The 17,288-nt window shown below is 41.2% G+C and overlaps 1 protein-coding gene across 1 annotated transcript in view; it reads right to left on the bottom strand.

Annotated features, from left to right (window-relative positions):
• The window catches only part of LOC103261652 (serine/threonine-protein kinase TNNI3K-like), a 286,249-nt gene that overhangs the window by 204,792 nt on the left and 64,169 nt on the right, over nucleotides 1-17,288 (bottom strand). The window lies entirely within an intron of this gene.

Here is a 17,288-nt window from a genome sequence, read left to right as displayed (position 1 = left end):
TCACATTGAGGCTTTTAAAAAGAATTTATTACAGACACCCTCTCCAGAATTACTGAACTGGAATCTCTAGATACCACAAATCTGCATTTTAAAAAGCTCCTTAGAGTTTACCTCTCATATCCAGTATGGAGTAACAGGGACTAGATTACTCTTGCCTAACACAATCCAAAAATACACAAAATATATGAAGCAACAATTTTTAACAAATTAAATTGGACATCAGGCAACACAGAAAAATAGTTCCTAAGAGATAAAAGCAAACAGGATGAGCCCTACCATTGCCCCAGTCTATTATCTTGAGAAGGTTTCAAGGGCATGATATATAAAGGGAAAATTCATGCAGACTCCAGCAAATTACCTCATTTGAAAAAACATAGTTGAGAGTCTGGACAAACCAAGGTGACTAGGGTTCATGAAACAGATTACCAGAGACAAGAAAGCTGCACAAATGAAAAAATATAGAGAAATGCAGAGGGAAATTTCTAGCACTTAAGGCCTATATGAATAAGACTGGAAGATCACACATCAATAACCTAACATCATACCTTAAAGAACTAGAAAAACATGAACAAACCAAACTCAAAGCTAGCAGAAGAAAAGAACTAATGAAGATCAGAGTGAAACTAATGAAATTGAAGTTTAAAAAATACAAAGGATCTATGAAACAAAAAGTTGGTTCTTTGAAAAAATAAACAAAATTGATAAACCTTGAGCTAGATTAATTTTTTTTTTTTTGAGTTGGAGTCTTACTCTGTCGCTCAGACTGGAGTGCAGTGGCCGCTCCCAGCCACTGCAGTCTCAACCTGCTGGGCTCCGGCGATCCCTCCGCCTCAGCCTTCCACATAGCTGGAACTACAGACACGCGCTAGCACACCTGGCTAATTTTTTGATTTATTGTAGAGATGAGGTCTCGCCTGCCCAGGCGGGTCTTGAACCCGCGGGCTCAGGCAATTCACTCACCTCAGCCTCCCAAAGGCATGGGATTACAGGCTGAGCCACTGAGCCTGGCTGAGCTAGATTAATTAAGAAATGCAGAGAGAAGACCCAAATTAGCTCAATCAGAAATGAAAAAGGAGACATTACTACTGATACGACAGAAATTCAAAAAATCACCTGAGACTATTATGAACACCTCTATGAAAACAAACTGGACAATCTAGAGGAAATGGACACATCCTTGGAAACATACAACCCCCCGACCTTGAATTGGGAAGAAATAGAAACTCTGAACTGACGAATAACAAGCAGTGAGATTGAAACAGTAATTACAAATCCCCTAACAGCAACAACAACAGCAACAGCAAAAGTCCAGGGTCTGATGGACTCACAGCTGAATTCTACCAGGCCTTCATAAAAGAACTGGTACCAATTTCACTGAAACTATTCTACAAGGTTGAAGAGGAAAGGAATCCTCCCTCCCTTATCCAACAAAGCCAGTATCACTGATACCAACACCAGAAAAAGACACAGCACATTAAAAAAGAAAAAACACAGATAAACATCCCTTATGAACATAGATGCAAAAGTCCTCAACAAAATATTAGCAAGCTGAATTCAACAGCACACAGAAAAATAATGCACCAAAGCCAACCAGGTTTTATCCCAGGGATCCAATGATGGTTCAACATACACAAGTCAATAAGTGTGATCCACTAAAAAGAATTAAAAAAAAAAAATGATCATTTCAATAGATGCAGAAAAAGTATTTGATAAAATCTAGCATTCCTTCATGATAAAACCCTCAGCAAACTGGCATAGAGGGAACATTCTTCAAAACCATAAAAGCTATATATGACACAGCCACGACCAATATCATTCTGAACAAAAAAAGCTGAACACATTCTCCCTCAGAACTGGAACAAGGTAAGGATGCCCACTTTCACCACTACTATTGGACATAGTACTGGACAGAACAATCAGGCCAGAAAAAAAGAGAGTATCCAAACTGATAAAAAAGAAATCAAACTAGCTTTATATGCTGATGATACAATCTTATACATAGAGAACCCTAAAGATGCCTCCAAAGACTCCTGAACTTGAAAAACAAATTTGGTTAATGTTTCAGAATACAAAATCAGCAAACACAAATCAGTCGCACTGCTATACACCAACAGTGACCAAGCTGAGAATGAAATCAAGAACTCAATTCCATTTACAATAGCAGCCAAAAAGTTAAAATACCTGGGAATATATTTAACCAAGGAGGCAAAAAATCTCTACAAGGAGAACTACAAGACACTGATGAAAGAAATTGTAGAGCACACTAATGGAGGAACATCTCATGCTCATGGGTTAGAAGAATCAACATTATGAAAATAACCATATTACCCAAAGCAATCTACAGATTCAATGCAGTCTCTATCAAACCACCAATTTCATTTTTCACAGAATTAGAGAGACAATCCTAAAATTTATATAGAACCAAAAAACAGTCAGGACAGCCAAAGCAATCCTAAGCAAAAACAATAAAGCTGGAGGCATCACATGACCTGACTTCAAATTATACTACAAAACTGTAGTAAGCATGGCATTGGTACAAGAGCAGACACATAGACCAATGGAACAGATTAGAAAACCAGAAATAAATCCAAATACCTACAACCAATTCATCTTTGACAAAGCATACAGAAACAGACACTGTGGAAAGGACACCTTATCCAACAGTGTTGCTGGATCGCTGCATGCAGCAAAACGAAACTCGATCCCTATCTCTCCCCATATATAAAAAAGTAACTCAAGATGGATTAAAGATTTAAATGTCAGACCTGAAATCATACAACTTCTAGAGGAAAATGTAAGGAAGTCTCTTGTGGACATGGGTCTAGTCAAAAAATTTATGGCTAAAATTCCATAAGAAAATTCAATAAAACAAAAATAAATAAATGGTATTTAATTAAACTAAAAAGCTTTTGCACAGCAAACAAAATAATCATCTGAGCAAACAGGCAACCTACAGAATGAGAGAAGATATTCGTATATAGCTGACAAAGGACTGATATCCAGAATCTACAAAGTACTCAAATAAATCAGCCAGAAAAAAGCAAATAGCCCCATTAAAAAGTGGGCAAATGAAATAAAGACATCTCTCAAAAGAAGATATACAGAAGTCCAACACACATGAAAAAATGCTCAATATCACTCACCATCAGGGAAATGCAAATTAAAACCCAAATGAGATACCGCCTTAAACTGTCAGAATGGCTATTATTAACAAGCCAAAAAAAAAAAAAAATAGATGGCATTCGGATATGATGAAAAGGGAACCGTCATACACTCTGGGTGGGGGTGTAAATTAGTACAGCCTCTATGGAAAGTGCTATGGAGATTTCTCAAAGGACTGAAAATGAATTTACAATTTTCCAGCAATTGCACAATTCTACTAGCTATCTACCCAAAGGAACAGAGGTCATTGTACAAAAAAGGCACCTGCATTCACATGTTGGTCACAGTACAATGCACAACAGAGATAAGGAAGCGACCTAAATGCCAATCGGCCGATAGTTGGATGATGGAAATGAGGTATATATACCCCATGGAATACCGTGCAGCCACCGAATGAAGCGATGTCTTTGGCGGCAACGTGGATGAAATTGGAGACGTCATCCTAAGTGAACTGACACGGGAATGGAAAACCAAGCACCAGATGGTCTCACTTATAAGTGGGAGCAAATTAAGGATCTGCACGGGCATAGAGAATGGAGGAGTGGACACTGGACACTCAGAAGGGGACGGGGGAGGGTGGGGAGGCATGAGTCATCGCCTATCAGGCACAATGTGCACAGGTGAGGGTGTTGGGTGCTGTTGAAGTCCAGACTTCTCCACCACTGTACAACGCATCCATGTAAACCAAAGTCATTTGTGTCCCGTGAAGCTATTGAGATAAAAAAATACATGAAGCCAATTGGTCCACAGTAGGCACTAAATGTAATGATGACTATTGTCACTGCTGTGGGAGTATTACTGCTCCCTCTTTTTACTTGATGAGCATCTACTTCTGTTCTCAGTCTGGAAGCCAAATGATCAGTTCCTTAGACGTTCTCTCCCAACATCTGTGACAATGGAGAGACACATTCAGCAAATATTAATTGTGAGACGACGACGTTTCAGGCAGGTTCTATGTTAGAAACTGAGAATGATGGAGAGAGAGGGGAAAACAAAATCTGTCTCTTGGTTGAACTTATATTGTGGCTGGAAGACTAAAAATAAAGCAAAGGAAACACATGATCGACTGTGCTATGTAGTGACCAGTGCTGGAGAAAAGTCAAAGAGGGAAGACATTAGAGACTAGCAGAGATCTGGTATTTCAGTTTAAAATAGGAGGCTCTAGGAAGGGCTCATTGAGAAAATTACATTTGGAGCAGAACCCTTAAAAGGCAATAGCGTACGATGTTCTGAGAGAGAATAGCCCGAGCAGAGAGGGACAGTGCAAGAGCCCTGAGGCAGAGGCATGTTAGCATGGGAGAGAAACTCAAGGTCGAAGAGGAGGGGATACAAAAAGAGTAGGAATGGAGGTCAGAAAGGAAGCATTTTTGCTCTGAATACCATTTTTGCTTTTGTAAGAGCAGAGTTGCATGATGTGCCCCCCTTGAAGAGTCTTCCTCTGGCTTCCAGGTTGGAACAGACCAGAGGAGAATGGGCAGAAGAGAGAGGTAAAATCACCCTGCCAGGCACAGTGTCATGGTGGCCTTCCTCACAACTTTTATTGGCGTGGCGAGTTTACCTAATTGGGTGATTATTTGGTTGCCACTCTTTTCCAGTAAACTATACACTTGGTAAAGCTAGGAAGTATATATAAACTCACTATTAAGTTGCTAGCATCAGATACAAATCTTAGAACCTAATAGTTGCTCAGTAAACATCTGTTTCATCATTGAGTGAAAGAATGAATCAGTGTATACTATTACGTCTCAACTTTTGACTTCTTTTACAGATTGCAAGCTCCTAGCTGACATTGAAAGCTATATTTTACACTTTCAGTTTCTACAACTATCCTATGTCCTCGGGGATAAGTGCTCAATAAATGTTAGCTGACTTGAGGCCAAGTACGGTGGCTCACACCTGTAATTCCTGCACAGAAGGAGGCCAAGGTGGGAGGATTCAGAAACCATCCTGGGCAACATAGCGAGATCTCATCTCTGCAAAAAAGAAATCAAAAAACAGTCAGACATGGTGGCACACACCTGTAGTCCAAGGTGCTCAAGAGGCTCAGGCATGAGGATCAAGTGGGCCCAGAAGTTTGAGGCTATGGTGAGCTATGCCATGCCATGGCACTCAATACCTGGGCAACAGAGCGAAACTCCCACTCAAAAAAAAAAAAAAAAAAAAAAAGTTAACTGACTTGATTTGCTGTTTCCTGGTCTAGTTTTACGTCTTCTATAGTGTACATTTCCTGGAAGAAAAATATAGAACACAAAAGAAATACAGAAAGTCAAGATAAGTTTTAAAAAGTCCAGAGAACATAAGCTCTTAAGGTCTCCATATTGCCAGAAACTATGAAACTCACACAAAGGAGAATCAATGATGGATTTTTTTTCCCCCTGTCTTTTGGGAAATAAGACTTGATAACAGAAGTTTATTTATAATCATAGCTGCAAAATTGCCTCTAGGAAAGCAATAATAATGGGGCCAGCTATCTTGTTTTCTTACAAATCCAATTAAAAAGACCCTAAAACTTAGCTATATTTGTCAAAATCATACTGAGAGAACCAAATCTATGGCACTTACCAAATCATCTCAGTTCCAGTTTACAAAGTTCCCGGCATTGGAATATACAAATGTAGGCATTAATTGACTGACTGAAATACATAATAATAATACATTTTACTGCTAGGAAATACTCGATAAATTTTAAATACACAATAAATGTATTATTCATTCTCTAGTGGTCCTTCACTGTGCTGAAAATATGTAATGTTTTAAAACACTGGTCTTACAAATAGTATTTAAACTAGACCAATAATGGAGTCTTCACTGTTTCTGATTACTTTTTCTCCTCTAAAGACACCTTTATTTTTGATATTGTTAGTGTGAACTCTTTCACTAAGTAATAACTTTCCATTACTAAATCAAAACACAACCTAATTTATTTCCATGAACAATTTGTATGCAATTCATGGAGTAGATGCAGCATTCCTATAACAGATAGGTTACAATGAACAGCTCTGTCTTCTTTCCAGAAACAGCCTTCAGTATGTTTGTATTTTGGTCACAATTAATGGAGGTTTAGTAGAAGATATTTCGTGATTCTTTCATGGTAGCACAAGCAATGAGTGAGATAGACACAGAGATGTCAAGTTGCTTTTTTCCCCAAGATTATACTCAAGATGCTTTCCTATGCTCCATCACGATGTAAAATGTAACTTGATAAGAGACTGTGGAGTCTCATCCTTTTGGTTTAACCAAACACACTTCTTTCCCCCAAACTGTAATCAAATCAGGGAAACAAAGAAAAATATATGCATATATATATATATATATATATATATATATATATATATATATATATACACTTTTTTTTTACTCCCAGTTTTTACTTTATTATGATGTCTATCACCTTCCTGCTAAGAACTTTTTCCAGGAATATATATATATATATATATAAAGAAAAACAGGATTTATTGAGAGGACAGAAAAGCTCTCACAGTGGGAGGGGACCCAAGGGGTTGCCCAAACTTTTCCAGGAATATTGGTGAAACTGCATATGACCTGTTGGTGTCCACCCATTGCAGCTGTACCATCCACTCTCCCCACCCCACTCACCACGACCCTGGCTTGAACTCATGTTCTGATGGTGCCACCCTGAAGTTATTGCTTTTTTTAAAAAAAATAAGCAAGGGAATCCTACTTTCAGTTTTTCATCGAGACCTGGAAATTATGTATGTAGCTGGTCCAGATAAGAAGTACATTGAATATCAAATTTTTAAGCAGACCCATAAATATACAAATGAACAAAAGAGTGGCTTTCTTTATTGCAAATATTTTCTAAAAATTTTTCTGTTACTGAGTTTAAAAATATATTTCCAGTACTAGTCACAATCAATCATGAAAATCCTTATCTTGAAATGCTTAGAAAACAAGATTATTTTTTGCTTTTCTAATTTCTCTGAAATATACCTTTAACTCAGCAGTCTGGATTTTCACCAAAAACAGATGAAAAAAGATAGCAGGGAGTATAATTCCCAGATGATATATCAATGGAGAATCTTGGGAATAAATCCTTTCAACAGCCAAATTTAGAACCTAGAAATACTAAAGAACAAACATCCTCCTGTCAGCTTCCCTGAGGTGGTCTCTCCAAGGGCCCCTAGTCTTGGGCTGTAAAGAGTTGAATCTTTGGAGTCAGACATCCTGGGTGAATATTTAGAATTCCTACTTGATAGCTATGTGATTGAACACAAATTAATATTGTTGAGGCTATTTCCTCTTTAATAAGCTATGCGAGTAGCAAATGAGATGGTGTAATAATAATAATAAAAAAAGCCAAAAACCTAAAGGAAGTCCCTCACAAATGCTCGCTTCTCAGGCCCAGGATCAAAGCACCCACACGGGGTACAGAGAGCAGCTTCCCACAAGAACAAAGCAGGTGCGCTGGGAGACCAGAAGATCCAACTCACAGCTGGCGCCAGGTCGGAAGGCGGATTCAGCTGGGATGGGCAACCCTGAGGCTGAATCCGTGCAGATCACTGTCCTCTGGACAGTCTACAAAACCTTGGTGAGCCCCGAGAAGCTGGGAAAGACCCAGGCTTAGAACGAAGTTTCTGGCCAAATGAAGACAGGGAAAGGGAAGTCAAAAAGAAGGGCCAGATCCTCGGCAACTGGTGTGGAGGAATTATGAGTCCAGGGTGGCTTCCAGACAAGTCGGCCAGCCACCCACTTTGAAGTGTCTGAAATGCTTGTTCTGTGCCAAGCACAGGAGCTACAGAGGCCTGGTCTTGGAGCTGAGAAGTTTGCTGTATAGAGTGAGAGACAAGTCAGGCTCGGTGGCTCAGCCTGTCATCCCGCGCCTTGGGAGGCTGAGGTGAGTGGATGGCCTGAGCCTGTGGGTTCGAGACCCGCCTGGGCAACTTGGCGAGACCTCATCTCTACAATAAATCAAAAAAAAAATTAGCCGGGCGTTGCGCACCTGTAATTCCAGCTACTCGGAAGGCTGAGACGGAAGGATCGCCAGAGCCCAGCAGGTCGAGGCTGCGGTGGCTGGGAGCGGCCACTGCACTCCGGTCTGGGCGACAGAGTGAGACTCCAACTCAAAAAAAAGAGTGAGAGACAAATACGTACGTATCAACATCGGGAAAGAAACACAATTGCGATATACCTGGCGTCATGGAGCAAGACCAGGGGCCGAATGAAGGGGCTCAGGGTGGGTTCCCAAGAGAGATGATGCCCACACTGAATCTTGCATCTTGGGAGGACGCATAGGAGCTACCCAGGAAAGAAGGTGAGACAAGTTCCAAACATACATACTAGAAGAACTCCAGGCTCGAGTCCCCCAGGCAGTGAACCTTCCTCCATGTCATGGGAGAAGACGGGGCAGAAAGTGTCTGAGGCTGTGTGAGTACTGTCAGCGTAGGGACAGAGGGGTCTCTAAGCAGAACTGAGCCTTCCTGTGGGAGCTCGGGAAGGCAGAGGTTAAGAAAGTGGGGCACGGGTAACAAGGACAGGAATCAGAGACAGTAGCAGGGTTGTAGAAAATAAACAGGATTCCTCAACTCTCGTTTCAAGACTCCCCCTTTCTCCTCTGTGGAGCTTTTAATCGGAAACGCGTGAAAAGACCAGATGTCAGGGTCCCTTCTTTTCCTAGTCATCCCACCAAGGTGACAATGAAGACAGAAGTGGCCGAAGGGACCATTTGGTAAGGGTTAGTTTTTGGCGGCCTGCCAATTAGAAAGCGGCCCAGAATAAGCAGAAATAATCCCCTGGTTTTAATCTCTCCTTATTAAATAATTTAAATTCCTTCTCCCTGGTGTTTATTTGGATTGAATATGTACACGACCTCATCAATGACTTCCAGTGAGTCTGCAAAGACAAGATCAGTCACAAATAATCTCAGTAGGAGAGACTGTTTCTCTCTTCTTTATGTTACGTTTGCCCTGCCACTGTTCCTGCTGCAATTCCATGAGCATATTCTGTGATAAGCCCTGTATCCATACAAATGCATTGCCCTGGACCCAAACCAGTCAATGGCAAATACAGTTGGACAAAGAATTGCTAAGAGGCCAGAAGGACCTCCAGGTTCCTGGCCTCTTTGGCAGGTGACTGCTTCTAATAAGTGAGACCGATCGTGATGTATCTTATTTTTTTTTTTTTTGAGTTGGAGTCTCACTCTGTCACCCAGACTGGAGTGCAGTGGCCGCTCCCGGTCACCGCAGCCTCGACCTGCTGGGCTCCGGCGATCCTTCCGCCTCAGCCTTCCAAGTGGCCGGAATTACAGGCATGCGCTACCACGCCCAGCTGATTTTTTGATTTTTATTGTAGAGATGAGGTCTCGCTGCCCAGGCGGGTCTCGAACCTGTGGGCTCAGGCAATCCACTCACCTCAGCCTCCCAAAGGCGCGGGATTACAGGCTGAGCCACCGAGCCTGGCTGATGTATCCTATTTTTAATACTCTCCAGCAGAGGGGATCCACCTTTTCTCTGTATTTGAACCCTTCTCCTGACTTTCTTTCCATGGCTATTTGCTTTGTAATTTAAAAAAAAATGAATAAACATGTGCTTTTCAACACGAGAAGCTTAATAATCAGATATCTCCAGAAAAGCTGTTTGTATGTAAAAGAGCAAAGACAAGGGGAACTCATAGACTCTAAATAAATTTAATATGAAATGGAAATCACACAGGTTAGCAAACTCAAAAGCTGCTAATTTTATAAATTTAAAGAGGTGTAACACAGAGATTCATAGTTCATATTTAAAATATTGATGATTAGATCAGAATACTGTGACGTTTGTACATTTGTTCACAACACACACCTACACAACTATCCATTATATTAGTCATTTTGCAAAGACCTTTGTACAAAAAGCAAATAATTCTTCTGTGCACAAAATTTCAGTATTCAGAAGGGAGGCTCAACTAAAGAGACTAAAATTTCATTTTCAGAGCTGTAACAAGACTCACTCCCATTTACATGATAAAATGTCACCAAGAACAAAGAGACCTCAAATGTGGTCCAGATAATAGACATTTCCTAAGTATACTAAAGACAATTTACTGTGCTTGATACCATCATAAAATGTGTCCTGGGAGTTTACTGTAGAAAGAAGACACATCTTCTTCTGTCATATTTCAGGTATTTTATCCTTGGGTGTTAATATCTATCTATCTTCATAGAAAAAAATAGGAGGTGTAGCATATGAAATCCTAGTTCGCTAGAAACAAGGGAACTTTTAATTGGACTAATGACTTTTTTCCAATAAGGAGGAAACTAATTAAGGAATAATAATTTCTTAAAACCTCCATTGTATGACAGACTTTTTTTTCCCTGACAGCTAGAAGCCTACAAGTTCTGAATTAATTGATCTGGTTATGACAACCGAAAACTTATTAGTATAACTCACTCTAACTCCTAATTGCCCCACATTTGTGAAAGAAGAATAATGATTACAAGTTATGTCTTCAAATATCAAACAGGTCTAAATTTACCAGGTAGCACACATAGTTCAAAGATAAAGATCCTTCCAGCTGGAGATTAATTGTGAGAAAATAAAAGCAAAAGTGAATTATTTAACAATAAGCTGATCTACTATTTGAAGTTTTTACTCTGAAAAGAAGCAACGTTTAACTGAGGATCAAGTGACTAAGAGCCATCTACAAGTCAGCGCTGCTTTGTCTCTAAGTAGCAAGAGAAAGCCCAGTGAGGTGGTAAAGTTTCCTGAACTCGGCTAGCCTCTGTGCAGAAGCCTTTCTCTGAATCTAAGAGACCAAGAAGTATTAAGGATATAGAAGACAAATTTATAAACATTTACCAAGATTTTGTACTCAGATTGCTCTGCATGTATTTTTCAGTTCTCACTTCATTCAAAAGAACTAAAACTAAAACAATCAACTGTAGCTGATCCATTGCATGAATTGTTTAAGTGAGAAAGAGGAGTACCCACCTGGTGACTTGTATAAAAAAAAAAAAAAGCTGGTCTCCCATGTCAAAACCATGCCAATTTACTTGTGTATTTAAATACTCAATTAAAACAAGATATTGAACTATGGTTTTGACGTCAGTTCTCTCTTGATCGACGTGTTTCAATTAACCCATGATATCTGCATCCTGATCACCCCAAATGGCTTTGTCGTGTCAGAATAATGGGTTACCCATGCTGGGGGGAGCCCTGTGGGGTCGCGGGCAGACAGCACGGCCCTCAGCTGTCTGCCCTCACCGGGGTTCCCTGGGCTCAAGAGAACTCAAAGTCACCTGCCTTTCTGGGACAGTCAGAATCCCATTACTAGTTATTCGAGAGGAACACCCTCCAGGACTGTCTGGCTTCAGAGCTCTTCATGGAACGGACTGACTTCTTGAAGCTACATCAAGACTGAACTTCATCCCAGCTCAGTCCTACCCCGGCTTCCTGTTGGATTCTGAACACACGCTCCGGGACACATCCTGATCTCTAATGTCTGTGTGATTTAGCTTCAGCCGAGTCCTTCAGTAGGCTTCTACAGTGCTCTCACTTTAACCTGACGCTCAAAGGGCCCCGAACTGCTTGCAGCCTGCCTGAGCATGGGCGTCGAAGCTGACAGTCTGACTGAAACACAATGCTGAGATGGAGCCCCTACAGCCCCCACATCCCTTTCCCTCTTGCAAATCCTCTCCCCGTGCCTCCTCCTCCTACCCACAGGTCCACAAGAATGGATAGCAGCTGTCCTACATCAACTGACTGTAACTTTCATTATATCTCGTTAACATATTATTATAATTAGTAACTAAACTAGGGTATAATAACACTAGATGCTATAACAAACAGACCCAGCTGGGATTGGTGGCTCAGCCTGTAATCTCGTGCCTTGGGAGACTGAGGGGAGTGAATTGCCTGGGCCTGCGGGTTCGAGACCCACCTGGGCAACTTGGTGAACCCTCATCTCTACAATAAATCAAAAATTAGCCAGGCGTGGTAGCGCGCGCCTGTAGTTCCAGCTACTTGGAAGGCTGAGGCGGAAGGATCGCCAGAGTCCAGCAGGTCGAGGCTGCAGTGGCTGGGAGCGGCCACTGCACTCCAGCATGGGCGACAGAGTGAGACTCCAACTCAAAAAACAAAACAAAACAAAAACCAAAACAAACAACCAACAAAATAGACCCATAAAATTATGTCTCAAACCCAGCATAGGCATACCTTGAAGATGCCGCGGGTTGGATTTCAGACTACTGCAATAAAGCAAATAGCCCATAAAGGGAGTCACACATATTTTTTTAGTTTCCCAGTGCATATAAAAGTTATATTTAACTGTAATGTATTCTGTTAAGTGTGCAACAGCATTATGCCTAAAAACACAAGGTACAGACCTGAAGTAAAAATTACTTTATAGCTAAAAATTTCTAGGGCAGGTGCAGTGGCTCAAGCTTGTGCAGGTGCAGGACTTTGGGATGCCAAGGTGAGTGGATTGCCTGAGCCTGGGCAACTTGGCAAGACCTCATCTCTACAATAAATAATTTAAAAAATTCTAATAATCCTGTGTAAGAGCATTCAGCAAATTGTAATCATTTTGCTGGTGGAGGGTCATGCCTTGATGTCAATGGCTGCTGACAGATCAGGGTGGTGGTTGTGGAAGGTTGAGGTGGCCGTGGTAATTTCTGAAAATAAGACAATGAAAGTTTTCCACATCTGTCAACTCTTCTTTTCATGAAAGACTTCTCTGTGGCGTGTGATGTCTGATAGCATTTTACCCACAGTAGAACTTCTTTCAAAATTGAAGGCCAGCCTCTCACACGCCATCACTGCTTTATCAACTAAGTAGGCAATATTCTAAATCCTTTGTTGTCATTTTAGCAATGCTTACAGCATCTTCACCAGGAGCAAATTCCACCTGCAGAAACTGCTTTCTTTGCTCATTCTTTAGAAGAACCCCTCACCTGTTCAAGCTTTATCCTGAGCTTGCAGTCAGCAGGTCACATCTTCAGGCTGCACTTGCAATTCTAGTTCTCTAGCTGTTTCCCCCACATCTGCAGTTATTTCCTCCACTAAAGGCTCGAAGCCACCAAAGTCATGAGGGTTGGAATCAACTTCTTCCAAACTCTTGCTAATGTAGATACTGTATTTTGACCTCCTCCCATGAATCACAAGTGCTCCTATTGGCATCTAGAATGGTGAATTCTTTCCAGAAGGTTTTCAATTACTTTGCCCAGAGTCATCAGAGAAATCGCTGTCTGTGGAAGCTATAGCTGTACAGAATGTAATTCTTAAATAATACGACTTGAAGGCTGAAATGACTCCTTGATCCGTGGGCTTGCAAAATGAACGTTGTGTTAGTGGCATGAAAACAACGTCCATCTCCTTGTGAATCATCATCAGGCCTCTCAGGTGACCAGGTGCACTGTCAATGAGCAGCAATGTTTTGAAGGAAATCTTTTTTTGAGTAATAAGTCTAAACACTGAGCTGAAAATATTCAGTATACCATGGTATAAACACATGTGCTCTCATGCAGGCCATTGTTAGCCCATCTAGAGAGCACAGGCAAAGTGAATTTAGAAGAATTCTTTGGCTGTAGGATTTTCAGAATGGCAAATGGACACTGGCTTCAAGGCCAAGACACCAGCTGCATTAGCCCCTAACAAGAGTGTTGGCCTGTCCTTTGAAGCTTTGAAATCAGACATGATTCTTCCTTTCCAGCACGAGTCCTAGACGGCACCTTATTCCAATATGTGGATGTGTTATTTACATTAACAATCTGTTGTGCAGCGTAGACACTTTTATCAAGACCTCAGCTGAATCTTCTGGAGAACTTGAAGCTTCACCTTGCACTTTTGTGTTGTGGATATGATGTCTTTCCTTAAACCTCATGGACCAGCCTCTGGGAGTTTCAGACTTTTCTTTCTCACCTCTCCCAGCCTTCATAGGATTCATTTCTATAGATTAAGACTTGGCTTAAGGGAATGTTGTGGCTGTTTTGCTCTTTGGTCCAGACCACTGAATCCTTCCCCCTATCAGCAATAAGGCTGTTTTGCTTTCTTATTGCTTATAAGTTCATCGGAGGAGGATATTTAATTTCCTTCAAAAACTTTTCCTTTGCATTCACAACTTACAACTTGACTATCTGCTTGACAACAGAGGTCTACTTTTGGCCTGTCTCAGCATTGGACATGCCTTCCTCACTAAACTTTATCTTTTCTAGCTTTTGATTTAAAGTGAGACATATGACATATGACTCTTCCTTTCACTTGAATACTCAGGAACTATGGGAGTTATTAATGGTCCTAATTTCAATATTATTTTGTCTCAGAAAATAGGATACTTGAGGTGAGGGAGAATGATGGGGGAACAGCTGGTCCATGGAGCAGTCAGACACACAACATGTATCGATTAAGTTCACTGTCTTACATGGATGTGGTTCACAGTCTCCCAAAACGATTGCAATAGTAAAATCACTGATCACTGACCATAGATCCCCATAAAATGTTATAACAACAAAAACGTCTGAAGTATTGCAAGAATTACCAGATGTAACCCAGAGACATGGAATGGGTATGTGACGTTGGTGAAATGGTACTGATAGACTTGCTGGACACAGTGTTGCCAGTAATCTTCAATTTGTAAAAAATGCATTATCTACGAAGCACAATAAAGCAAAGTGCAATAAAATGAGAGCTGCATACAGGAGTCCGTTTCGTGCACATTTACCAAGTCTCTAGGTAGACAGGTTGGCATGGTGGCCCTCCTCCGTGTGGTCATTTAGAAGTCTCTGCGGTCCCTACTAAATTGTTCACAGTTCCTGGGAGCTTGCCTCATTCTAGTAAAAGGAGAAAAGTGGCCGGGCTCGGTGGCTCAGTCTGTAATTCCACACCTTTGGGAGGCTGAGGTGAGTGGATTGCCTGAGCCCGCGGGTTCGAGACCCGCCTGGGCAGGCGAGACCTCATCTCTACAATAAATCAAAAATTAGCCGGGCGCGGTAGCGTGTGCCAGTAATTCCAGCTACTCGGAAGGCTGAGGCGAAGGATCTCCAGAGCCCAGCAGGTTGAGGCTGCGGGGGCCGGGAGTGGCCACTGCACTCCAGTCTGTGCGACAGAGTGAGACTCCAACTCAAAAAAAAAAAAAAGAGGAGAAAAGTGTGTGGAGGGGCTGGGGTGCGAGATTTCGGAGGCCACACCTGGAAATACTGCACCTGTCTTGAATGGAGTATTTGGTCACAAGGCCATACCAAACTGCAGGTGAGACAGGAAGATGCAGTTTTCCTGAGTGTCCAGGAAGAAGAGAATGATATAGATTTTGGTGAGCTGCTTGGCCACACTAGGATCATCCAAAGTCTATATCTTCCACGGCACGGTGGATCTATTCTCTGCAATCAAGTCTTTTTTGGGGACCCGTGGACTAATCTGTAAACCGGAACCTCTGTCAAGCTTTCTCTCTATGTAAGTCTTTAGTTTGATTGTGGCTGTTGATCTCTTTCTAGTTCTTGCCTTTTCTAGAATTATTTATAATTTTCTATATCACTCTTTTTTACTAACGCGGAGAGAAATGCGTGTCTGCATTTCATAGACTGTCATATCCTTAACAGAATCCTTGTATGCAGCTCCATAGAAATGCACAGCCCCCTTTCGTTGGCACACCCATGCTTAATAAAGAACATAGAACCCCATAGATTGACACAAGTCACAGTCCAGGGCGCTTGCATTATGCTTGTTCCCTCACAACAACATAAAAAGTAAGTTATCATTATGATCATGTTAGAAAGAAAGAAATTTGGGGTTAGAGGTCAAGTAACCACCTCACCCCCACCCAAGGCTAGCCACATAGCAAACAACAAAACCGGAATTTAAATCTAAATTTGTTTCCAGTGCATGTCTACACTTTTAACCAACATGTATAGGTACACTGCCTCATGACTAGGGTTTATGAACTAAATGCAATGTAACTGACACAGAGTCTAGAAACTAGGACAGGAATGGTGACTAATCATGCATGGTCTTATTCCAATATCGTAGTGGGGGAATGGTCTTTGATAAACTTCGAGCACCAACATCTTGGGCTTAAAAATCTTAGTGTTCTCTCACCCTCTCCAGGCTCTCTCTGCTTTTCGCTTTGCTCTCTGGAAAATCATTTATTTGCTTAAATCTCCTACTCATACTGAAATGATAATTCTGGAATTCCACTCAGGAGTTTCTGTCAGGATCAGTAACTAACATTGGCTAGAGTCAGCTAGTGAGTTATGAGTTACGTTTAAGGAAAACTCTTGGAAAGCTGAGTTACTGATATATTGATTTAAATACATTGTGAATATATATGACTTTGTGAGACTATATTTAGGTGTGTTTAAAATCAATTTCTCTTGTAAAAAACAAAAAAACCAAACAACAAATCTTGTGGTCCACAACCTTGATGCAATGCATCTCCTGCCAAGTAGAAGTCTTTTCAAGAGTATTTGTCTTTCATACTATGTCCCTAGATGTTCAGTGTGTTACCTAAGCTTCTGCTTCTTGAAAATTATGATAGATTTCATCTAATCCTGCCCACAAAGTTGGTAAGGCAAAGAAGAGAGCATCGCAGCCAAAAGAGCAAATTGAAGATAGAAACGAATATACCAGGGGTGCCAAAAAATGTATATACACATTTAAGAGATGTTATTCCTATATCACTTTTAGTTCGCCATAACCAGAAGCATCTGGACGCCGATGGTAACCACTCTGAGCACCTCTTGTAATTGCAGAAGTCAAATGTGACTTGTATTCATCTTTTGTTATTGGTCTATATTGAGCACTACAACTTTAATATTATTTTTTTCTTTCTTAAAATGTGTACACATTTTTGGCACCCTCCATATAGAATTCTAAGTTATAATATCAGTTAGAAAATTTGAAAAACGTATTTGATGTGAAGAAAAAAATAAAATTTTAATTTTTTTTTTTTGAGTCGGAGTCTCACTCTGTCGCCCAGACTGGAATGCGGTGGCCACTCCCAGCCACCGCAGCCTCGACCCGCTGGGCTCCGGCGATCCTTCCGCCTCAGCCTTCCGAGTAGCTGGAATTACAGGCATGCGCCACCACGCCCGGCTGATTTTTTGATTTATTGTAGAGGTGAGGTCTCGCTGCCCGGGTGGGTCTCGAACCCGTGGGCTCAGGCCATCCACTCACCTCAGCCTTCCAAAGGCGCGGGAT

This window comes from Carlito syrichta, unplaced genomic scaffold (genome assembly GCF_000164805.1).
Source record: "Carlito syrichta isolate Samal-C Ts95f unplaced genomic scaffold, Tarsius_syrichta-2.0.1 Scaffold303962, whole genome shotgun sequence".
Lineage (NCBI taxonomy): Eukaryota > Metazoa > Chordata > Mammalia > Primates > Tarsiidae > Carlito > Carlito syrichta.
This window is presented reverse-complemented; position numbering and strand designations above follow the sequence as displayed.